This window comes from Pithys albifrons, chromosome 14, assembly GCF_047495875.1.
Source record: "Pithys albifrons albifrons isolate INPA30051 chromosome 14, PitAlb_v1, whole genome shotgun sequence".
NCBI classification, from domain to species: Eukaryota; Metazoa; Chordata; class Aves; order Passeriformes; family Thamnophilidae; genus Pithys; species Pithys albifrons.
This window is the reverse complement of record NC_092471.1, coordinates 12,933,624-12,959,059: the sequence shown is the minus strand read 5'-3', so window position 1 is coordinate 12,959,059 and position 25,436 is coordinate 12,933,624. Positions and strand designations below refer to the sequence as shown.

The following is a 25,436-nucleotide window of genomic DNA, read 5'->3' as shown; positions in this document are numbered from 1 at the left end:
GTTAGGTACATTTATTTATATATATATGTGTGTGTGTGTGTGTGTGTGTGTGTGTGTGTGTGTGTGTGTATACATTGTTTTTTCAGTCTTTCCCAATCAGGGTGTGGTAGAAGGACTTTGAGTCCCACCATCTTCTCAACACAAATGCCCTGTCTGCTTTCTGCTGCATCCTTCTGTCATCCTCAAGAGTCTTGATTTTAATGTCTTCTTGTACAGAGCTGGGAAAGGGCCGCACTGGTCACTTTGTCTTGGAAAGGAAGATGTTACTTTCCTTACCAAGTGAAATCAGGCAGTAGCTTCTCTCAGTCCCCCATTGCAGGTGGTTCTGCTGAAGGAGGTGCCCCCACCAGCAAGGCTGCACAAGGGGCCACTGGAACAGCCATACTTTGTGCCTGCAAGTCACAGCCATCATAATGCCACTCTCTGACTCTGTTACCCAATTTTAGAAGGAGATTAGGATGTAGTTGGGAGCCCTCTGCCTGCAGCCCGGTCCAGGCAGAACAGAGGAGGTGAGTGGCAGTAGCTGGCAGTAGATGGGAAGGTATGGATGGAGGCAACTCCTGCCCCAGCACAGGCTTCCCAACACGTGTGTCCTTTGTTACCTAAATGTCCGACTTGGGGGTCTGGTCAGACCTTGGGCTATAGTAGGAAGTTCAGGTGACAAGGACAGCTTTCCCTCTGCCACATTTGGTCAGGAGCCCACTGGATCTTGCCTTCAAATCAGTCATTGCTGCTCTAACCCAAGATGTTGAAAACTCCAGAAGATGATGATCTTACTATTGCATCTTCTCTGGGTAAAGACCCAGGAGGAGAAGTGGAAACTTTCAGTGCAAAGAATATTTGACCTGCACAATTGCCAGTTGCTATGCATGGGATCAAGCAACTACCAATGGACAAGCACAGGAGAGAAGCTTTGAAGCATTACCACCATGTATGGGTAAATCTTAGCATCAGCATGAGAATTAATAGGAAATATCCATGTTTATCAATGTGGATTTAATATGCTAAGTAGTAACTGTTGTGATTTATTAGGAAGGATGCACTTGCAGATGATGGACAGTAATTCTGCACTGACTTGTCTGTTCTTCCTCTGTGCTTCACCCATGTGCAATACTACAGCTGTTGCTGTTGCCTGGTGCTCCCTCTGCCATTTGTCCTCTGCCTGCTGAATTCAGGGGGATTTGGGCCTTTAACATAATTATTATTAAGTTTCTATTTTGCGTCCCTGTTCAAGAGGCCCCTTGGTAGCTGATTATACTAATGAGAGGTGACTTAACCCATATTTAAATGCAGCAGTCTGAATTTGTCTTCAGCACAGATTTCAGAAGACATAAACCCAGCACCAAAAAAAATTAATTCTTAGGTACATTATCCTATGGGATCAAGCTAAAATGTGGTCAGAGAGCTTTAGCTTTAGGTTGTACGCTTTTGTGAAAGAATATGGGTAGAAGGCAGCCAAGCTCTTTTTTGTGTAAGTTTCCCCCCTGTCTTCTTGGAGTTAGGTAAAGTAACAGACCACAACCATACTTATCTAAAAATATTGTACTGCGGTTAAGAGAGAACACTTTTTCCTTTATAAAAATAGTAATTATTGTTGGAAGTATGGTCATCCATATTAAAATTATTCTTTACGCTTTTTCCAGGCCAAAAATCTGACTTGGGCACCTCTCAGATTTCCAGATAAATACATTCATTTATCTGGTCATGGTATTACTCCAGCACAAGGAAATACAGGGCCTTAAATACACACAGAATTTGGATACCAGTCTTGCCTCTTTAAGAACTCTTTAAACCATTTTCTACAGAATAAAGTGCTGGATTATGGAAATGCTAATATGCTAGTTGGTTCTCAAAATAGGTAGAATTTTGTCCTAAATGGTGATTAACTTATGTATATTCCTAATCCTTTAAAGCAGTTGTATGAAGATTCCAAGTGGCCCTCGAAGATGCTGGGTAGGACAAGAAGTAGGTCCTTCCAGCCCACAGGGATGCAAAATTTTGTGCTAAGGGGGAAATCCTGTTCACACTGGAGTAAATGTGGTTTTTGCTCTGTTTTTAATGGAGTTTCCGTTCCTTTTTCTGAACTTAAATGAGAATGGGATTTTACCCATTTCCTCACATGACTGTGGCACAGACCTGAATTCTATTTTTGAGTCTTTTTAGGTGGGGAAAATTAAGGTGAAACTAAATAAGTGCAGATACATCTCCAGATGGAGAAGGACTGTAATAACTATTGGGTGTTGCCTGAAGCAGAGACAGGAGCCCTAAGCAAACAGTCCCTGCAGCACAGCAGCAGTGCCAGCAGCGCTCCGGGTGCTGGGGAAGCTGCTGCGTCACCTGACTGCGCTGTGCTTACAGGTGGCAGTGCCAAAGTGCCCTTCCTTCTCCGCACTACAAGTGTAATTGATGTTTAGGATGAGGAGAAGGTCATAATACCACAGGAAGGAAAATATACTTCTATTTCCAGGAGTATTCAGTGAAAGTTCAGACTTCACAAAGATAAGGCTAGATAAGGAATTGCAGGGAACAGAGTTCAAACGGGCAGTATGTTTTTATGTTGCAAGTGAGACTAAAATGTTCCATAAACTTTGACTATATTCTTTACATTAAATCCAATATTTAGTTATTCATGTTCCAGCTTTGATTTTGTTAAATAACCAATACTGTAATTCAGACTCAAGAATTTAATCCACAGAAAATTCTGCCCTTGGAGAAGATCAAAGTGAGTCCTGTGGTGTTAAGCTCACACCTACAGTACTTGATCCTGAAAAAAATTAAGTGCATGTTTCAATCAGCCTATCCCTTCTTACTGGTTCCCATGCATTAATATAAGCTTCTGCCTGAACATTTTCCATGCCAGGAGCAAGGACCTGTGGAGATGTCAACACTGGGAGAGCAGGGGTCTGAAAAGGCAGCAAGCAAACAGGCAGCAACCCCAGCAGGCTTTGATGGCAATGGCTCCTCATTCCCCTGCATCTACCGATGGTACAGGAAGAGATTGAAAGTCTCTTGGGTGACATAAATACGCACGATAAGTGTGTACAGAGAACACAAAGGTGAAATGGCCCTGCTTATCAGGCACAATTAAAATGAATAGAGGATGACTAATAAAGAGGCAGTTTAAAATCTTTACATGACACAGTGTCAAGGCAACAGTGTTGTGCAATAGCACTGACACAATTAACGCTGTGTCCCTGCCTTGGGTAGAGCTGGGTTCCCTCTGGCCTCGCCCGCCTGCTCCCATGGCGAGCGCTGGGTGGGCTCCGCCGCTCCAGCTCTCCACTTGTTGCCACATCCCAGAGCCACAGCGAAGCCTGCACAAAACCAGCCACTTCGGAGCAAGGCAAGGATGCTTTTTCCATATTTTTATCTCTATTCTTCTCTTTCCTTTTAGTCTGCATTGTCCCAAGCCTCATGGTTACTACTATGAGAAAAGGGAAAACATCGGGGCACACTTTGGAGTGAGGCAAAGCTGATTCTGATTCAGACCTGGTTCTTGACTTAGCACTGCTCAATGCAAGAATTTCCTGGGCCAAAATTTTTGCAGTGTGTAATTTAAAAGCTAGTTTGGACAACGCTTTGCTTCAGATGAGGTTGTGAATGAGAGTATGATCTTCCAAAATACAACCAAAGTTATCCTTCTAGTTCATCATTTATTTGTATTAGTCCTTAATGGTGCCTGCCAGCCTGCAGGATTCACCAGTCCACTGGGTGAGTGCAGCATGGACAGGCTAGATTTCATATATATATACGTGTATATATATATATATATATATATACACACGCAAGAATGTATAAAACAATGTGTATAAGAATATATATAAGAACAACAAAGATTATATCTATATATGTATAGTCTTTGTTATTCTTATTTTCCAGCCAAAATCAGCTCTCCCTTGGTTTTATTGCTGCTGATATATCTTTGCAATGCAGCATTGTTAAAAACTAACAATATAAACAAATTTGAGGCTATGCCAACCATCACTGAGCAAAGCCAAAACTACCCAACACTGCAACTTGCTTAGCAGTGTGTGAATTTTGTTGTGGCAGAAATGTCTGTTTCCCTATTCTTTTCTAGCTTTTGGAAAGATCTTGGCAGAAAGTGTGTTTTTCTAAATGAGATAATTAAAGTAATTGACATAAAAACTCCTTCACCATTGCTGGAGGAGGAGGCCCCTATGCATGCCCAGCCTGCTGGCTCTGCTGGGGGCTGCAAGGGAGTTGGCTGAAACCCCTCAAATAAAACACGATTTCTAGTCAGGTTTTTTGCCATTATCTGGTAACATGGTATTTCTGCGTGGTTTGCTGTATTAGATCAGTGTCGATGCTGTTTGCTGTGCCTGCCATGCTTGAGGGCCATGGAAGTGTCCCAGCAGTGCCAGCACATCTAGTCGGCTGCCAGCACAGCTCAGGGCAATGGCTGTAGCACTTGTACCTTGTGGGGAAACCTGGCACAGCCCCCTTGGGGCCACATCCTGCCTGCCTGTGCTGCCCACAGCATCCGTCTGTGGGTGCTTAATCTTAAGTGCCTCAGTTGCAGAGTGCGGTGTTTTCGTTATTCCCAATCTACTACCCCAAATGTGTATCTCTATGCCCACACAGGGGGCAATGACATCCCCTCAGTGAATGTCACAGGGGTGACAGGGCTGCACTGCAGGCTGCAGAGACACAGCTTAAATCCAGTCAAAGTGGAGAGAAATGCAGCATTTCATACCTGTTTGTATCTTGCCTGAAAAGGAACAAGAAGGATTTTTCCTACATGAACGAGGAAAGGGTTGCTGTGTTTTGTGTGACAAGGCTGCATGCCTCAAAAAAACATTAAGTGGGAAAAAGAGATTTGCCACTTGTGGCAGGCAGCACAACCAAGCTATTTGCTTTGCCTCTGATAAGAAAATTAGTAAGAAATACTAACTGCATGCAAAGGTGCCCTTTGATTATCCTCATCAATAACAGCTGATGTTACTCAGGGTTATTGCTGTAACAAGGTCACTTCCCTTTCTCACCGGCATGAGGTTTATATTAAAAAATTCAAAGCAAAGTCTTTGGTCTGCTGTTCCTTTTAGTTCTGCTTTTGTCTCCCGTGCTGTGCTTTGGGTCATTGGCACGCATGGGGAAGGGGCCATGCAGGCTGCCTGCCTGCCCCCTTCCTCCAGCAGAACGAGGGCTGGAACAGGAAATTTGGCAGAGAAGAGAAAACCAGGGGCGAGGATGCCAGCTGTGGGAAAGGGCTAGTGGACAGTAACGTGCTCCCAGAGGGAGCTGATCTTCCTAGCATTGCATAGGTTAAGGAACAGCTCTCCAAGAGGAGCCGAAGGGGAAAAAAAACCCCAACCAAACAAAAAAAACCGCAGAACCCCCAAACAAACAAAACCCAAAGAAAATTACCAAGCAAAAAAAAAAAAAAAAAAACCAAAAAAAAAAAAAAACACACCAGCAAAAAATCTAACTTGTTGGTAAGAGAGCGCACTCAGTTTTGAAAGGCGATTACGAGATGCAGCTGCTTGCAGCAGCCGGGGGCCGAGGTTAGGGACCAAGCGATGTTCGCTCAGGTCGCCCCAACTGTGGTTTCCCACCGCAGCGCCTCCTGGCAGTGCGAGAGGAGGGGCTGCAGATCAGTCTTGATGCCCCAGCTTTGGTGCCTACTGCTTCCAGATACAAAAAGGGGCATAAACCAAAGCCGGGAGATAGGTAGGACCCCATGGCACGAGTGAGAAGCGATGTCACCCCGCCACTCTGGCGGCCCCGCGGCAGCGCCGGTGGGACCCGCTGCTCCCGCCGCCAGCTGTGGGTCCGCACCCGCCTGGGCAAGGGGAGAAGGAGCAGCGCGCTGTCCTTCGATAGGAGGGCAAACAGTTACAGTGGAGAAAGGGAATTTTAAAAACTCCAAAAAACTATGAGGAAGGAAGCAGCAAATGTTAAATGGGTGAGTCACGGTACGGGATGACTAATCCCGTCAGGGCACAGCTCGTGCCGCGCAGGGAATCGGTGCCGCGCAGGGAATCGGTGCCGCGCGGGGAGCGCCGAACGGCTGCGAGGCCCGGCGAGACCCGCGCAGGGAGCGAGGAAGGGCCGGTCCCGGCCAGGCTCCGCGGCCGAGGCCACCCCGCAGCCGGTGCCCGCGGACCGGCAGCGGTGACCTACTTTCCGCCGGCTCCTCCCGGCACCGCCGCTCCCCGCGCCACCTGCCCGGCCCTGCCCGCGGAGGTGCGCGCTCCCTCAGCGCGCTCCGCTCCGGCGTTGTCCCCCCGCTGTACCCGCGCTGTCGTCGCGGGTGCCGGTGGCGGCGGAGGTGCCGGTGGCGGCGGGGCGGGGGAGCAGCGCGCCTGTGCAGTGCTGGGGGGCCGGGCCCAGCCCTCCGCGTTACACAACCGGCAGCCGCGACAGGCGAGTTTCACAAGTCCCGCCGCGGCCGCCCCGCAGCCGGCGCCCGCCGTGCGCTCACCCCCGGCCCGCGCCACGCACCGCCGGCACTGCCGCTCCTGCCCTGCCCGCGCTCATGCCATGTCATCGCCGAGCAGCGGGACCCCGCGGCCAGCGGTAACCCCTGTCGCCGGGAGGGCACCGCGCCGGGGCTGGGCATGGCAGTGAGAGTGGCTCCGGGACGCGCATCCCCCTAGACGGTACGTACGGCCGCGGGGGGCGCGGGCCTTGGCGGAGTGACGGGGGCGGGAGGGGGGCGGTCCCCCCGCACTTGCAGCCCGCGGGGCGCGGGGGCAAGCCCGGGGAGAGGTGCAGGGCCGGTGCGCGGCACCCGCCGCTCCGCCCTGCCCTCGTCCGGCACTGCCAGGACCGTCCCAGGTAAGTTCTGGAGAGGAAAATTGACAGCCCAAGTTAGGTCCTCTGATTTCTCCCTGAAAAAATCCGTGTATCAGCAAGCTGGGCACGGGACGCCGGGCAGGTTGCCCGAGGGGGTCTGGCTGTAGAGGGCAGGCGGCAAGGGGACTCTGGGCTGGGGATGCTGGAGCTCGGCGCATCCCGAGTGTGGGTACCGACATCCCCGTCCCTTAGTGCCTGCGGACCCTGGGACATGGAGGGGCTCGGGAATAGCCATGGGTTGAGCGCTGCTGAGAGCTGCGGAGATTTGGAGTTGGAGGAAACCGATTTTCCAGAGTCTGAAATGGATCTGGTCACAGTCATCTCGTTCTGTCGGCAAGTTCCGTCGTTCAGGAAATATGTTTGGCTGAAAACAGTGTGGGGGGGAAACCTCCGAAATGAGTCTTGCGGCTAAAGATAGCATTTGAAATCCAGGTTGAAAAGTTACTCCTCCCACCAGGGTTATTATGTGGTTTGATTTTACAGAATGTTTACATTATAAAAGGGGAATTACGAAGGCTTTGAAAGTCCCTCCTATGTTTCAGCCCTGGATTTGTGAATGATAACTCCAAGCCTTGGTCCTTAGTGGCAGAAATTGTGAACTGATTGCTCTGGGTAGCTCACACTGGAAGCACAGGTCGGAGCTGAGCCCTGTGTGATTCATCAGTGAGGTGTCACACGCGCTTCGGAGAGCTATTGTCCTTTGTAAGGTGCCATAGTCCCCGAAGGCAGGAGGATCCTGAGCCATCGCAGAGCAGGTCTCTCTTGAGTAGATTTTGGAGAAGTCCCTGTTGGGACACCTAAGTGCCAACTACCCCTGATTTCTGAATGAAGTTGTCTCCTTCAGTAGTGAAGTGGTCCTGGAGATAATGTCCCTGAAATCAAAGCTCTTGAAATGCGCCATGCTTTACCCTGGGAAGGTGCAGGATCACCGAGGAGGGCAGGGTTTTTTATTACCTGAAGTTTATTTTGTTGTGTGCAGTGAAAGCAGGTGGTGCTGGTTTCACTAATGGGATAAGACGTTCTGGTGTAGACATGAGAAAATGTTAGGAGTCTCTTCATTTTTGAGCAGAATGCCAGTGCTCCCCTGTCCTTATTTTGCTGGATCACTGCTGGCTAATCCCTAGCTCTGGAAATGGGAATTTGCCTTAAAGAGACAGCTTCGTGGGTTTGATATGTAGGCTTTACAGTCCTCACAGGTCCTACAGATGTTTGAAGCAGCAGATAATTTCAAGAGTATACAGTGTGAAGTCTTGGTACTGAAAAGCTGACATGCTGTTTTACTTGGGAATTTGTGAATTTCTATAAACTTCCTAGGCTGCAATGCCTCGCCATAGTTATCCAGTCAGAAAAATACATTTGGACTTTTTGGTTTTTTTAGAAACTGTATTTAAAAATATTTTTAAAAAAAGAAGAAAAAGAAGATAATTTTCCTTAATCAGAGTAAGGCAGTGTGTCAGTGCTGCACCGATGAGGAACAGAGCCCTGTGCACTGATGCACCGTAACAACGGCAGTCGGGGCTCTGCAGCTGACAGAGCCCTGACAAGTGCAGCAGCCACTAATGAGGAGGCTCCAGAGTAAGCCAAAAGTGGAAGTTTGTGTGCAAGGGAGGCATGGATATCTCTTGGGCTAAATATGTTTACTACTGAATCTTTAGAATTTTTCTGAAAAATGTAGTAGGAAAAATGCAAACAGCTTTTGGAGTGGTTGTTTGTTGCTCATATATCTTGTTCCAACCAAGCTGTGGATTACAGTTACTTGATCTAAAAGAAAAAGTAAAATTGATTTGAAATTTTATTATAACTGCAAACTTCAGTGAGATACATGATGGTTGCTGTGTTTTAGCCACTGACAGTATGTCTATATTAAATTATTTTTTGGTTTAAGACACACATCAAGTAAACAAAAATAGCTCACAGTTAAAGATTAAAATTAGCAAATGAGTAGTTCATAATTAAAGTCTCATGATGGAGGAAGTGGCATTACATTGCAGAGATACTGATGTTGAATCCAATTTCTGCTCATTAGTAGTATCAAAAAATTGATAGGATGTCTTTACAGTTTGGAGCCAGGGCTTGTCTGTGCACAGAAGTTGCATTGTTTTGCCCTAAATTGTGCAACCTCCCAAGATTCTCATGTAATGGTACAAAGGTTTAATGCCAGCATAGCTCATTCCTTCAAGCCTGGAGGAATAGGCTACGTGCCTATACCAGAACAACTGAATTTAGGCTTTTACTGGGACAGTTATGTATGCTAGTGGAATAATATGGCTTAAACCAAAATAATAAGACCTATAAAAACCAAAATAGTATGAAGCAGTCTTTCCTGGTACTATTGAAATGATAGAGCTCTCTTTTCACTTCAATTCCGAATCTTTATTAAAGAAGTCAGGCAGGTACAACAACAACAGTATTTATTTGTTATGACTTGGATGACACCCTTCTTTCACGTGAATCCTGGCTCATTTGGGGCCATGCTCAGCTCGATATGCTGCACGTTGTCCCACTGCAATAGCAACTCTGTGCCCATTGGCACAGCCTTGATGGAGGGGCTCGCCTGGCTGCAGCCCTGCTGGGTCTGCCCCATTCTGCCACCCGGGCTGAGGCCATTTCTCTTTTTTCCTGGTTTCTCTGCTACTTTTGGTGCTCACAGGACTGTGCAGCATGGCATGATTTCTTGCCCTGCTCCTGTATGCTGAAGGAGCAATGCCCCTGTGCAGAAGTCCTGCAAGACCCTATTTATTCTTACTCCAGTCTCACTTAAGCCCAGGTTTAAGTGAGGTCGATGTGATGGTGGGCCCCAAGAAGCACCTTCTGCACAGCTGGGCTTGCTGACTGTGCATCTGCCCAGCTTCAGAACCACCAGATTCAGTCAAACCACAGATGTGTGTGCAATTAATGAGAGACTTTGACCTACTTCATATTCCTTTATTGGCTTTGGCCTTGTCTACATGGGGAGATTACACCAATTTAGTTTAAGTCTGTTTTTAAAGTGATTTGATTAACCTCATGTGACCTTGCATAAGGACATTCTTATTTTGGTTCGAATGAGCTTATTTGGGTTCAACCAAAACCTGCACTTAGTCAATTTGCACAGAACCGAAATTAGATGTGCCTAAACTGAAAGGAGAACTGATGTCTCTAAATAATGACACAACTTTCTCATGAAAGCAGAACCTTCTGTAGAATCTGGAACAGAGTGTAATTACTAACAAATCTGCAGGCAACTGAAAACTATTCATAGCAAAGTTTAAAAAAAATGGAAAACAGGCAAAACTTAAATATCTTAGTGAGACAGATGAAGAAGTGCCAATAATCCCAGTTCTGGAATACTGAAAGCAGTGGCACAAGACTTGCATGGCTTGCAACAAGACTCTTCCATGGCTATTCAGATGCAGAAGAGGGCAAACATTTGTGTTCTACATAGGGGGTTACTATGGAGTCAAAAAATTAAAAGCAATGCAGGAAACTCTAGGCCAGCTGGTTTGAATGCAATAGTACCCAGCATCTGATGACGTATTTTGTAGGAAAGAATAATTAAACATGGAAATAATGAGGAAGCAGGCTAAGTTGCAACAAGATTTTATCGAAGATGGATTGTGCTCAACTAATCTCACATCTCTTTTATATAGCAGATTATTTAGGTGGGGTAAGGCAGGAACGCAATTTATCTAAAGCCAAACATTTTATACCATGCCCCACAGGACATTATTGCTTAAAATGAAGATGGTGGTTCAAGACAAGAGTTGAAAGTTGGAAAAGGAGCTGGCCAAGGAAAAGATGCAACTGTTGCATGGAAATAAAACTGTCTGTATGAAAAGAGGAATTCAGAGAAAGTCACCAGCATGGAGGGAAATTCGTGGTGTTGCTCCATTGGAATGAGGGTTGGACTGTTGAATGGATCCACTCTGACCTGTGTGCAGGGTCCAGGAGCTGTGCAGAATCAAAAAACTTGGGAGATATTGTCAATGCAATCAGATTATCATATGAAAGGAACTTAGATGTCTTATTGATCAGAGTGATAGACATAAAATGACATTTAATAGTGCTAAGTGTGGAAGTTTAAAGCATGGAGACCACTAACAAGGATTTCCAGTGTGAAATATGAGCTCATCAGCTGCCCATTACAGAAGGGAGAGATGTGAATGTACTGGCTGCTCCGGAGATACCTGTGAGCAAGCAGTGATACGCAGCTATGAAGGAGGCCACTGACATCTTTGGATACCAATGGAAAATAGTCTGAGAGATTCAGGGAAATGAGATACGATCACTGTGCCAATCATCATACGGGGCATCAGTGCAAGAGCTTTCCATTGCTCATAGAGTAGCTCATTGGATTTTGCATAGCTCCAGACACCCTGTCAAGAAAATGTTAAATTACAGCAGTAGGAGGCCCAAGATGTGGTTACACAAACGGACCATCTGTTGTACAAAGTGAGGTTAAACACCATCATTTCTTTAGCTCTGTCCAATTGAACAAATGAAGGGACAGGTTACAATATTTTTTTTTACACACAATTGGCACTAAATAACAAGAAGGCAGAAAAAAAAAGGTAAAATATAGCATCTGCACAAGATCAAATTGTCTAAATTGGTCATGAATATATTTGGATGGCAAATTAGAAGAAAGCTTCCAGCTACCTAAGGATTGGAGTTGTGTAAGAGTCTTTCAATTAGGGTAGTTTTGAGATAGATCTTGATAATCTTATGAAAGAGATTATACAATTAAATTAGAAAGTTCCCAGAGATAGGAAATTACGTTTGCAGAGTTAGTTCTTTGGTCTGCAATATAGTCATATTTTTAATGTAGGGTTGAAAGCAGAATGAACCTGGTTTCTTTACACTTTTAACTCCATAAATTAAGGCTTCTGCTGTTTTCATGGGAGCTGAGAAAATAAATAATTTTCCCTGTTGCTGCAAATTTGAATCTTTTTTCTCCCCTGTCTGCTTTCCTGTCAAGCACTAGGCATTGCAAATGTGCAGTGCAGAGACTCCTTGTAGCATTAGACAGGCACAATTGACTGCAGATTTTTCTGGCATGCTCCTTCGTTTAACCTGTTCATCAGATTTTGGGCCAGAGAGATGTTTTTCCTTCATATTGTGTTACAAATAACCATATTGTACTTCACGGTGTATTTTGTGTGATCTGTTGCTAGCGTTAATGAACTTGGTGTGGCTGCAAGGATAGGCAGTGCTGGCAGTGATCTTCACATGCGCTGTGCTGTGTCACAGCACAGTTTAATCTTGCATGCTTTTGATGTGTATCATAAGGTTGTTGTATGATGAGGATGTGTTCTGGGCCTTCTGGTGCTTCTCAGCAGGTTGAAGAGATGTTATTAAGGAGCCATTAACAGCGTTGTTTTCCAAGACTGGAGCGCTGGTGTTGGTGTTCCCTTTTGACCTGATATTCGTAAAATAAGGGAGTAACCTGGGCTTAATATCAGCTCTGCTCTGGTGCTGATTAAAGCAAAATTCTGTAAATCATGCAGAATAGTCTCTAGAAGAAAGAAGTGATTGCTGACCATTAGTGATGGTAACCCAGTAATTTTAGAAATGGTTAAAGGAAAGTCAAATGTATAGTGACCATCTTATTACATGAAAGAGATAAGGAAAGAAATAAGACAGAAAGGAAGCAGGCAAGGAAAAGGAAAGCAGTTCAACTTAGCCTGCAGCACAGGTCACCTACTAAGCTGCCTGTAAAGGGAAATTGAAATATGGAAAAAAGGCAGTGCAGAGGAGGATAACACTGAGGTGGTAGAAGAGGAAGTGTGTTAACCAAACTCCATGGAGCTGTTGAAATGCATTGAATCATCTGACTGTGACTTAGGCAAACACAATTGTATAATTGATTAATTTGTCCACATTCCTTTAGTGCATAACACTATGGTAACCAAGAGGCTCACTAAACATTGCCATGGAGAGCACTGCAAAATACATCTTTCTTTAGGAAGGAGGCAGAGTGAGACCTTGGAGCTCTGCCTTAGGAGGACTGGTGTGCACAGAAACATGCCCAAGTGCACATCTGAGCAGTTGGAGTTGGCCTCCTGTTGATGGTGGTGGAAGGTGAACGGGGGCATTTGCTGGTGATGTGCATGTTCTGGGTGTGATTGAAGAGGTGACACTGGCCAATCACTGTCTTGAATACTGGTGCTATCTGATCTTGCCAGAGCAGATGGGCTGGGGACAACAGCACCCTCATGCTGGATCCCTGACACCTGGGGTCCTGAGCAGGCAGAGACAGCAAAGGGCTTGGTTTTCCCTGCACCACTACTCCCATGGCATGGAGGGCTGTGCCACCCTGCATCTGATCCTCCATCAGCTTCTGGGACCTCAGTCCTCTGAGGGCTGCTCTGCGAGTGGCCTGTTGTGTGAAATAGAAGTGTGTTTTCTGAGTTATACACTGAGTTCCCAGGGCTTGGCTGGCCACTGTGTGGTACCTGCAGTTGTACCTGCACTGCTCTCTGTGCCCTGGCTCTGGGCAGGGTTTCAGCCCTTCTGTACCCAACAGCAGCATCACAGCTCAGCAGACACTTGCCCTGGGCCTCTGTCTGTCCACAATTAGTTTTCCTTCTCACCTGTAAGTAAATGTGAGGTCCTTTGCTGAGTGTCAGCTATAGACAGATTGATTAATTGATTGACTAGATAAATACAGAGATATTTGTAGGTGTGTTTATTCTTGTTTACAAACTGCCCAAGCTTAGGCAAGATTTTTGAGTGTGTAGCAATGGCAGGAATCATATCCATAAAAATGTTAATCTTCTCTCTTGCTTCATGTGTTCAGCCCACAAACACACACATACACACATGCTTAAAAAAACTAATAAGGTTTGTTTGTTCTTTTCTGGGTTCAGCCTGCTTTAATCTTGGTTTAACGCATGGCACACTGAAGCATGTTGCTTCAGGACAGTACAGTTTTGACCATAATCGACATGCTAAGTAAACCTTTTTTTTTTTAGTAATTAATGAACAATACATGAGCTGATAAGAGCTCCCATTGCTAATAATTACTTTGCATAGACAAGGAAGATTCTTAAGCCAGTGCAGAGGCTTTATGTGAAGGGGATGAGATGAACCCCTGGCCCTGAGGAAGGCAGAGGCTGAACTTCCACCAGCTTCTGCGCAGTGAGGACCTCTCCCAAGGTATCAGCTGAAGGGAAAAATAAATGTCCCTTGGAGTCAGTCCTTGGGTTTAGGCAGTTTGAAGCTCTCCTGCTCAAACTGCAAATACATGTTTATGTATAGAGGAGGATGCTGTGTGTTTGGTCCACTGTTGGCTTGTGACAGCAAAGGCAGCAATTAGAGAGGCTGTAATAGCTGGGGAGGGTTACACCCCTTGCTGAGGAAGTTTGACCATAAACCTGTTTGTCCTGTCTCTGAGTGCAATGTACACTGGCTCGATTTACAGTGACTTAAAAATATTCACACTGATCAAATTGTTTCCAATTAAATTTTATTAAGTGATGTGTTAAGTGTGTGTTAAGTGAGTCATATGAGGAAAAAAGGCGGGACTTTGGTTGACTCCGCTACTGATGTATATATTAAAGATGAGTATTAACAGTTTGCCTTTTCTCTCAAACAGAATAGTCATAATGGCTTCCTTTTGGGGCAGGCTTTTAATGGAAAGGGCACAGCAGGAAGTATTAATAAAACAAACTCTTTGTGCTAATCTTAACACCCACATTTTCTGTTTAATTTTGCCTGGGCAGAGGGCTGAGCCTTTTCATTAGTGGAGACAATGTGTCCACATAAGAAGAGCAAGTTACTGTATTTTCTCTCTGTCATGAACTCTGGTGTCAACCTCCCACATGGCAGTGGTAATGTGAGATGTGTAATTGCAGATGGAGCACACATTGGCCCTTGGGTGCCAGTCCTGGGACAGACAATTCTCATTGCTCATTCTGCTGAAGCATGGACTTGTGTGAAGCTAAATCACCTTCTTGTCTGGGGCATCTCCACATCTCTTGCAACTTGATTTTTCAACTGCACGACCTCCTGGTGTGTCACTGGGCCTGGAGCCGAAGTCCATTATTTGGGGAAGTCTACACAACTTGGGAAGCCTTGCTAAAAATTATGTTACATGGGAAAATTGTCTACAACTCTACTTTTCAACTTTCTAGAAATAATTCAGAGTATGGAAGGAGAGGGTCTCAGAAGAAGGTTGTTAGAGTAGGAAAGTGCATATGATTCTGCAATAGTCCTGGTATATTGTCTGGAAAGGAGAAAGATCCAGTGTTTAAAATCGGAGAATAAATGCAATGGACTGAAATTGCCACTAAACGATTCAGAAACTAGAAATGAGGCTGAGTCAGAACTTCATCTTATCTAGGGCACATGTTTTGGACCTGGAGCTGAATTCCTTATATTGGATATATTCATAGTTAAAAAGGCAACTAGTAGAGCTATCAAGATCTGGAGTGTTAGAATGATTGGTTTGTTGGTCGTAGGCTGTTGTCACTGGAGCGGGATTTCTGTTTTCACTTGAGGGATGATGAAAAGACTAACACCAGGAAGAACAACTCTGTTTTGATTTTTTTGGAAGGAAAGCATATTAATAAATTATCCAGCTGAGATAGCATCTTTCTTAAAAATTGTCCTTAGAGATAGTGTATTATATTAACAAACATGAATTTGGTTGTACAGTAAAATTTTATAAATATAAATCATCGACTTATTTCAACAGTTGCAGTGCCAATGAAACTATTCTGGCATTTTCTAATATAGTCTGGATTGAATTGTTTGAATAAGAAGATATACTGGTGAATAAATCAGATAATGAGCTGCTTTACATAGAAGGCATAATGCCTATTTATGATGTATAGAAGTCCTAGGAGAGATGAATTGCCAGTTTAATCTCCTTTGGAATGTATTTGAAATCTACTTTTATGTGGCATTTCTGGCTGTTCCAGAGATTACTGTTCAGATACTTACACAGACTTCATTTCTATTTGAATTACAACTCTACAAGGTCCTTTGTAGACAAATGTTCATTTACTTCAGTTGTTTTTATTTAGTTCCTTGACATTGAAGCAAAAGTTTTAGTGATTGTAAGTGTTGCCAAAATTTTTCTTCTCACCTAGTTGCTCTTGTCAGGATTTAGGAAGCCCTGTCATCCCTCTTGATGCACCTTACCAGAAGGAGCAGTAACATAGATGAGCTCTTGTGTCGTTTCCATCTTTGACGCAATGTGGCAGAGCTTTGCAGTTGACCTGGGAGAGACCAGAATTTCTCCCTTGTTCTGTGCAGAAATGAAGATTATATTGAGATAAATGCATCCTTTCCAGGTTTTTTTTCTAAGTTCTTGTGATAAGTTTCCTATGGAAAAGAGGGTTGCTGGATGAATTAAATCAGTTTAACTAAACAATAGATTTCTCTCTCTAATAATGCATTGGCATTGATTGCTTTTATTTGAGAAAAAAACATGGAATTTATTTTTGTGTGTTTCCAAACATGAACGTTATGCTTTGTGAGGGAATCTCAATCAGCTTTAGGAACATCTCATTTTTCTCCCAGCCTTGCAACACTCACAGCATTTCAATCCAATGGCCCTGATGGGGAAGCGTTGCTGGAAGGTTGACATGCAGTGCCGGAGCCTGGCAGAGCAGGATTGCTGCTCTGCATAGAGGAATCATCTGGGAGATATTAAAAACTTTTGACATGGATAGGAAGATAATTCTCAAGATAATTCTGCGTCAAGCTCTGCTCTAACTTCTATCTCCTGCCAGGCTTCCCAAGCCCTGGGTCATAAGGTTAGAGAAAATTGTGGGCTGATTGTGTCATCCTTCACCTGTAGACGCAGAGCTTCCCCATTGCAGACAATCATTGCCAGACCCAGAGAGTCTGTCGTCACCCTCCTATTCAGGATGACTGTTTCTAACACATTAACATTCATGTCAGGTCTAGATAGGGATCAGCAGAGGCTTAAATCATTGTCAGGAACAGATGTGAGATACCTAATCAGTTATTTCCTAAGGAAAATGAGTTTGATTGCATGAATAGTTGTAAATATTTCATTCAGCAATTCAGCTACTACGGCAATGGTAAACAAGCTTCTGAGGCTGAAGAGAAGCATTTTGTGGTGCTGTAGTTGATTTCTTATTCATTTCAACTTTAGTGTAGAAGGAAGTATTTTGAATTAGAGTTTGTGACTGCACTGATCATAACCAGGGTCTCACTTTGAAGACAGCCAAACACAGAAAAATTGAAAGGTTTGGGTTGGAAGGAACCTTAAAAATCATCCAGTTCCAACCCCTTGCCATGGGCAGGGACACATTCCACTAAAGGAAACCCCTTCCAATCCCTTCCACCCAGGGCCCCATTCCAGCCTGGCCATGAACACCCAGGGATGGGGCATTCACAGCTTCTCTAGTCAACCAGTGCCAGTGCCTCACCAACTTCACAGGGAAGAATTGCTTCCTAATGTCTAATCTAAATCTCTTTTCTTCTAGTTACAAACATTCACCCTTGTCCTGTGACTGTCTGCCTATGTAAAAAGTTGCTCTTCCCCTTTTTTTATAAGCTCCCTTTAGTCTTTGAATGTTGCAGTGAGGTCTTTGCAGAGCCTTCTCTTCTCCATGCTGAATAACTCCATCTCCCTCAGCCTGTGTCCATAACACAGGTGCTCCAGCCCTCTCATAATTTTTATGGCCCTCCTCTGGAGGAGCTCCAACAGGTCCACGTCTTTCTTGTGCTGAGGACCCCAGAGCTGGATGCAGTAGTCCAGCTGGGTCTCATGAGGGCAGAGTAGAGGGGGAGAATCACAATCCTTAACATCCCTAACTCTAATAAACACGATCAACTCAATCTCAGTTTACAATGTGCAGCACAGGATGAGCAATTGTCCACAGGATGAGCACCAAGCTGGAGATTCTGCCCTGGGAGATGTTCATGGCAAATGAATTTTGACTTTGGCAGGAAGATCACAGCCTGAGCACCAAAATGCCCAACCTCGGCCTCAGTTTTGCACTGCCCAGTTGGTGCCAGGCTCTGGTGGTGAGCGCAGTGCTCGGGTAGTGGTTGAGCCAGAATTGGGTGCTCTGTGCCCCTTCAGGCAGTTGCTACTTGGTATCTCTGCTGGCTCTTTGAAGCATTTGCACTAAATAAGCAAAAATTTAAAACACAGTTTTAATTTCTTGTTTGTTTTGCACTTCTCACTTGCTGAAAGCAAGACTGAATTAAATTGGAAGAAACTTTGGCATTAAATCAGGGTCGCTGTAATACCAGTTTCAGTGAAGTAGTTAAGAGTTTCACTACTGATCTTTTGCAGAAGGGCTAATGAGAGGAAGGAAAGGAGGGAGGAAGCTGGCTTTTCTCTCTGCCTAATTGAATGTTTTCCCTGTCTGAATTTCAGTTAAACTACTGTGTAGTTTGCTTGTGATTTTTAGCAGATGTGCACAAAAGCAGTGCATGGAGGAAGGAGGCTGGGAGTACAGATGATATTTGCTTCTCAAACATGGTGTGGAATTCTGAGGAAACTGGGACTGCTAGCTAAAGGTCATGGGCATTTTTAACTTCTGCTGCTGGCTTCATACTACTGCGTAGGTATTTGACAGGGATCTTGCTGGCCTTGGTGGTATTACGTTGTCAGATTATCACAGAAACAAGCTCCATGTGGTTTTTATTCATGTAAGTTACAGTGTGATTCTTTCCATTAACTGGTTTTAATGTGTATTTTCTCAGCCAGTCTGATTTCATTCTGTTAGTTACACTAACAGACATTGTGAGTATATGGACATACAATTTAACATGCTTTGGTCAGGAAAGCCCTAGGTAATAAATTCATGTTTACCACAGTTCAGAAAACACAAATAAATCCTGCTGATTTCACCCAAGAGTTACACAGATGGTTAAAATTAGAGGCATGTGCCAGTGGATCTGGGTAAATGAAAACCAAACTCTTCAATGCTCCTTTCACTGTTTCCCAGGTGAAATATGTTCTTGTGTTGCAGCCTTTTCTGCTGGCGTGGTCTCTTACTTGAAAAGCAGGCAACACCATCCTTGTCAGTCACATTCACACAGCCAGGATTGTTCAGCAGGATGGCATTGTCCATTGCTACTGCCATTAGCTTACTTAGTAGAGGAGACTTATTCTTTGGGAGACATGGACCCATGTATTTCATTTAGTGATCTTATTGGAGTCTTGATTTTGACTGATACTAGGAGGATTCTTAGTACTAGACTATTGTAGGTGTGAAATAAAGCGCATTTTAAAATGTTGTGCATGCTTGCACGTAGAAATAACCCATAGACAGTGCTTAGGTGTCCAGAAAACACCTGTGTCCTTAATTGCAGGGATGTCCACCCTTGCAGAACATGACCAGTTGTCTGTCCTGCATCTTCCCCCGGCCATCAGTGACAAATCCCCCTCTGTCCATGACAGTGGGTGACAAGGGACCCTGCACTCTGCAGCACTGTCAGAGCAGCTGATGAGACCAGAGCCTCTTTGAGGGCATGGCAGCAGAAATGTTGCTGTTTGATCCATTCCCTTTCTCTTGACCGCTGTGTTTACTCAGATCTTTTTTACATTATCTGGGAGGGACACATCTTTTCCAATCTTCAGTAGTTATAAAAAAACCAAACTAAAATCAACTTTCACGAGAATCCCCAGAGCAAATTGGACATTCAGTCATGCTGAGTCATATTTTGTTATTATGGCTGATTATCCAGCCAGCCATGCAAATAAACTGCAGAGGAGAAAAAAGGATGTGTGTGAATAGCTTATCAACGACAGAATGAGGCCTTGGGTCTTTGTGCATAATATGTGTAACAAGAATGACCTAGTAGAAAAGTGTTCCAGTGACTGACATATTTGCAGTCTAAAAAAGATAACAAAGTAATAAGAGAGAGATCTGTGGATGTTTATCTTCTCTTTTCTTCTTTCCAAAGGGAAGTTTTACTTTCTCATTATATTTCTAGTGCATATCAAGGGTACCATGCAGAATGATTAATATGATTGCAGTTAATTGTTTAAATATTCCTTTATTCCTGAAGCCTTCAAAACAAGTAACCATCTTTTGAGGAGCTAGTTGAGAAGTGATGTGGGCAAGGTAGTGCAAAAGAGAATATTGAATGTGAAGTTAGAAGTGCTTTAGAAAAGAGAAAGAGAAGTGTGTGTGGGTGGATGTTTTAAAAAGGGACAAAACCCAGTTATATTAATACAATACCAGTTATATTATTAGCAATATACCAGTTATATTATTAGCAATATCAGCATAAGTGGCAGCAATTCTTCTCAAAAAAAAACTTGTAAATTTCAATAGTTCAAATCCATCCTTTGTATAACAGCAATGGAATTACAGTTGGATCAACATCTTCTCTGTTGCATAAGTCTTCTCATGTTACTTAATGCAAATACTACAAATGAGTATGGCTTTGTCCAAAATGCACTTGCTGACCTATATTTATCATCTGTCTTCTTCATAGTGAACAAGAGACATCTGTGGAGAAGGTCTGGTAGCCACAGAAAATATTTTGCATCATACTGTGTAAGTGGTGCCATTATGAGCTATTCTCAGCTCACAGAGGAGTTCTTTAGGGCAGCTGAAATACAAATGTGTATTTGATGTTTGGGCCCCTTTGCGACCATATTTTTTACTTGTAGTACAGGAAGTGGAACACTGGATGGAAAAGTGCTACTTCAAGACACCCATGAGTGATTTTGGAAACAGCGAGTAATGAGGGGAATTCTCTCACAATACTGCTCAAGTCTAGCCCTTAAGCATACACTTGAAACAAGTGGGCTCAGACCTTACGAAAGGTGTTTACTTACTCAGCTTTAAGGCACAGGCCAAGAAATAACTTGATCGGATTAGCTGAGTTTGAATAGGAACAGCAGCAAATAGAATCAAATGAGTGTGAACGATGCTGCTGTGCTCTCTATTAGAAAAATATCTGCCAGCTGCCATTGCAGAGTATAATCCTGCAAGATGCTGACGCCTTCAGTTCCCATTGCCTGAGGGACCTGGACCAGGGCACTTCAGGCGTGCAGCTTCCATTACTCACCTTAGTTGAACAATGTTTTTTCTCTGAAATCCTCCTTTTCCCTGTTATATAAAGGCTGGTTCTTTATACCTCCTCCTTCTTGAAAGGCTCTTGACGCTTACAGGGACTGAGGGCATTGCTGGTTATTCTCAGCTGCAAGATTACAGAGGATGGCAGCGGTAAGGTCAGTGGGGCATGAACATGGCACAGCTGGAGAGCAGATGTGAGCAGATCATTTAAGGAAAGCAGCTGAAATTCTGGGAGCCAAATGAGAATAAGACAAATTGTGAAATCTAAGGGTTTTGTTTGAGTTCCTTTTGATTTAGGTGCACATTATACCTGGAATGCTCCAGAATTAAACACACCAAGATGGTAAAGAAGTTTCTTGAACTTGAACACGTGAAGCCAAAGATGTAAAATGAGGTCAGTTAGCTCAGCTGCAGTGAATCCTTTGATATTCATTTAATGGATAAGTAGATAAAACTCTAAGTAAGCTTGCATGGGAGACTGAATTTTAACTACTAAAGCTCTTTATAATTTTCTCACGGGTCTTTTACATTGACTGGAGAGGGTGGTCAAACACTGGAAGAGGCTTTCTAGAGAGACCACTCAGAGAGGTGGTCAATTCCCCAAACCTGTCAGCATTTAGGAGGCATTTGGGCAATGCCTGTAATACCATACTTTAACTTTTGGTCAGACACATGGACTGGATGATCATTTTAACACCTTTCTAACTGAAATGTTCTGTTCTGTTTCGTTCCATTCCATTCTATTCTATTCCATTCCATTCTATTCCATTCCATTCTATTCAGCAGCTAAAGAGTACAGACACCTAGTGCTGTTCCACTTCTGCTGCAGTACCACTGCAGGTCTCCTCAACCTGTTTTCTAATCTCTTCTGCCTCTGAACAAGAGGTGAGAGGTGATCTGGCTCTAGGAGATCCATTATTTTGGCAGTCTTTGGATTTGAGATTTTGGCTGAAATCAAAATGTTGAAATCTGGATCAGGATTCTTCTCTGGTGTAGAGAGACTTTCAGTCTGATTCAGACCTATCTATAATCCTTTTGCCATAGTATTTCCTTTTATTGAACAGCTTCCTTATGTATTAAGTTCCAGAAATTCCAGGCTGGTGATATACATGGGAAACAGATTGCAACAGAGAGCAGATTTAATTACTCAGGTCTAGGATTACTGAAGCAGAATTTTTTTTCTTCATGTTGTTTGAAAAGGGAGAAGAATCTTCCCTTTTTTATTTATAGGAAGAAGTTTGAGATCAAATGACTCTGAGCTGCCCTTTGATTGGTAGGTCAGTGATCACTTGAGGGAAAAATAATGAACTGGGCTTTTTTCCCCCCTCCTTCATTTGAAAATCAGGTCTTACCAGTGCTGCATATTTAAGGGAGTTCTAAGACTGTAGTCTTAGATACTTCAGGAAGCTTATTTTAGGAGCAAAGACTTGACTGAATGCCAATAGACAGAGCTAATCATCAGGACATCTGGATTCACTTCTTAACTCTGCTGTGTGACCTTGGGTCAATGATTTAGGTTGAGCTTTTCCCAAATGTTCAGTGTTTGTAGGTGCTTATGCTGGGCTCCAGTATTACTGAAAATTAGGCTGTAACTGCATTTACTGTTTCAAATTCAGCTTCCCAAAACTGGGACACTTGTACAAAAGAGACGGAAGTAAAATGTGTGCCCATTTCCTCACTTGTGCAGCAAGGATGGATAACTGTGTTTGTAGAGTGTACCAAGACTTCCTGATGTTAAAAGCACTAGAGACAAAAAGGATGGCAGGAAGCTGCTTGTAAGGCATCAGAAAAGTAGACATTGTTCAGGAGAAATCAAAGGATGCTGAACAAGGACCAGACTTCCAAGACCTCCCTCTTCACCTGCTGAAGGGCTCCCCAGACTGTGTAGAGGACCAAGCAGATCTAAGGAAGTGCAGAAATAACAGAGCAAAGGTTGTCAGTTGTCTACAGACTGTCTGTGCAGCTTCCAGCCCATCCAGCTGCCTTCACACCTGCTGCCCAATGGCACCAAAGGAGCAGCTGAATTTGCCTTTCTTGGAAGGGGGATCCAGAGACAGCATTGACTATGGTCAGGGCAGCACAGGTGTAGCAAGCCACGTGCCTCCAGCAGGCTCTGATTTGTGTCACATACAGTCAATCTGTGCATGCAAGAGAGGGGCAGACCTGCTGTGCAGGTGTGGAGCATCGGTGCTAAATGCCTGGTCAGGTAGTGGAAGAGTCCTGATAGTGTCAGGCTCTTTTCATGAAATGGGCTGTGGAGCTGCCAAACTCTTCTTACTTTCATGGATGATAAGTACATCACTTCCATGGGCGCATCCTGACTCCACGAAAACTATGGTTGCTGTGGGACTTTGGAGTGAGCTAAAGAATATTTATAGAGTGATAGCCAGGGGGTAATGATTGTAGACAGAAGATGTTCAAGTTTGAAAGAAAATCCTCCAGTCCATAAATAGCTCCCACCATCTGCTAGTCCTGCAAGCCGGGAGTAGATGGAATGTGAAACCAAGTCATACACAATGTTTTTCCCTTTCTGGAGCAGAGCACTTTGGAAGTGTGTTCCTGGAACCACCTAGGACCCATTCCTGACCCCTGCTTTTACTGTGTAAGGCAAGCAGCCTTCGGGCCTTACATTTATTTTTGTAATATGTGTTCGACCTCCAGCACAAGCAATCACAAAGCACAAGTGCTCATCTCCTCATCTATGCCATCCTCGAGCATCTGAAATGCATTTTATGTACAAAATAAAGGCAAAGAAACAAAGCAAAAATGTATGCTTTGAGGAGAAAAAAAGAACAGCTAAAGACATGAGTGCCACTATTGCCTCTTTCAATGAACTGGTGCTGGAAGTGTTCTCCTACTGAGAAAAGTAGAGGAGAAGGTATTTAGTTTAATTAGATCACTGATTTTCTTTGCTGTCTACTGATTACATTTATTCTGTGCACAGGGAGAGCATAAGGCATAAAAGTAGGCAGTATAATGACATACAGACTTTCTGTAGCTCTCTGCCTAGTAAACAGAAGAGGAATTGCAAGAGGAATTTCAGGGTAACGCATCCAAAAAGGCAGCTTTAAATGTTTGTCCTAGTGTCTACACAGTTGCCAAAACAAAATCCAAACCCGAAAAAGGAGCCGATGACCTCACTTTAGTGCCGTCAATGCCGTTGATGCAAACTGTGTCCTCTTGGTGGGAGTAACGCACAGCACCTCCCAGGGAGACGCTCCAGCTGGTGATCCCTGAAAACAGAGCAGGAGGTGTCGTGCCCAGCACCCTTCACAGGGAGTTCTGCAGAAGATAACACTGCTGACATAGCAGTGTTGGCTTCTTTTATAAATGTTTCTAGCTGGTATGCTCTGATAGTGTAAAACTATTCCAAATGAAACCCTGAAGTGAACTGGAATTTCACACTGGGTTTATGATCAGATGCTGTTCAAATTGTTAAAGCTGCAGAATCAATAGCTTTGGGACTGATTTTTTAGCTTGTTAAACCACCGTTTTCCTTGCTGAAATTTATTGGGTTAACCTTCCCACACCTCCTGCTCCTTTGTGATTTGCCAGAGAAGTGAACATGATAGGAAGTGGCCTGAGGAAGGAGAAAGGGAGCTCTGCTCACCTCCCTTCCAAGCCATGCACGCAGCAGGAAGGGTTACTTAACTCCCGACACCAGGAGGTGAGTGCTGCTGGAGTTGTCCTGAACATCAGCACTGCTTTCCTGGGTAGAAATTGCTCTCAGTTTTGGTTTGGGTTTTTTTTGCATATTGCTCTGAAGTAAAATGAGTTTGTATGTTTGTCTGTGCACTCACACGCACACACATGCATCATTGGGATCAGCCAGAAACAGAAGCAGAGCTTTAAGAGCTGCAGATTTTGGAGAACATTCTGTTCAAAAGACTTCTGACCATTCGCTTTTAATATTCCTGCTGTCTCTTTAGCTCTGTGTACCTTCCCTGGAAGTAGTCCCATGAAAACACACATCCCAACTACTGCTGAAGGATTAATTGTGAACAACTGGTTTTGCTCCCATTTTACATGAGGAAAAGCCATGTTATTATTTGAGAATTCTTCGACTCTCTGAGTCAGGTGTGTTAAAAGAATTGCTTATAAGTTGGATATCATCATGTCATACTACAGTACACATTTACCTTTCCTGTAGTAACTGAATGGCTGCAAATGAGTGCAGGTATTCATCCAAGACTGCAGAAGAAGTATTATTTGCATATGTGTTTTTATCCTACCCTTCTCGTGCCAGGAAAAGTATAGTTTTCTACAGCTTAGGGTTGTGAATCAGCAGTTCTGCATTTTGCCATGTTTAGTGAATTTTAAGGGGCTATTAGACAAATTGGTAGAATTAATTAGATGCATGATCTTCTTGTTACAGAAACCCCAGAGACATTGTGAATAATATTCTACAATGTTGTCTCTTTACCTTGCAAGGTTTGGTAATTTACTAGAACAGAACAAACTTGGCCAGCTATTTTCTCCAGGATCTGACAGAAATCCTAGAGAACAAAATGTTCCAGTAATCATCTTTTCATTTCAAGTGTCTGTTAGTTTTTAATCTCTTTTTGCCTTTCTTTTGTCAGAAGCACCATATACTGGTAAAAAAACCCCAACCACAAA

General features: G+C 43.8%; 1 protein-coding gene across 7 annotated transcripts in view; it reads left to right on the top strand.

Moving 5' to 3' along the window:
* Window positions 1-25,436, top strand: part of PASD1 (PAS domain containing repressor 1) — a 104,857-nt gene that overhangs the window by 43,231 nt on the left and 36,190 nt on the right. For 4 of the 7 annotated variants that reach the window (XM_071569544.1, XM_071569545.1, XM_071569547.1 and 1 more), the window contains exon 1: window positions 5,964-6,620. The exons of 1 other annotated variant lie outside the window; for it this stretch is intronic. The gene's annotated coding sequence lies outside the window, so the exon portion shown is untranslated. Of the gene's footprint in view, window positions 1-5,963; window positions 6,621-6,765; window positions 6,799-24,459; window positions 24,487-25,436 lie in introns of those variants that run through there. 2 more of the 7 variants (XM_071569541.1, XM_071569543.1) reach the window with 2 other exon arrangements.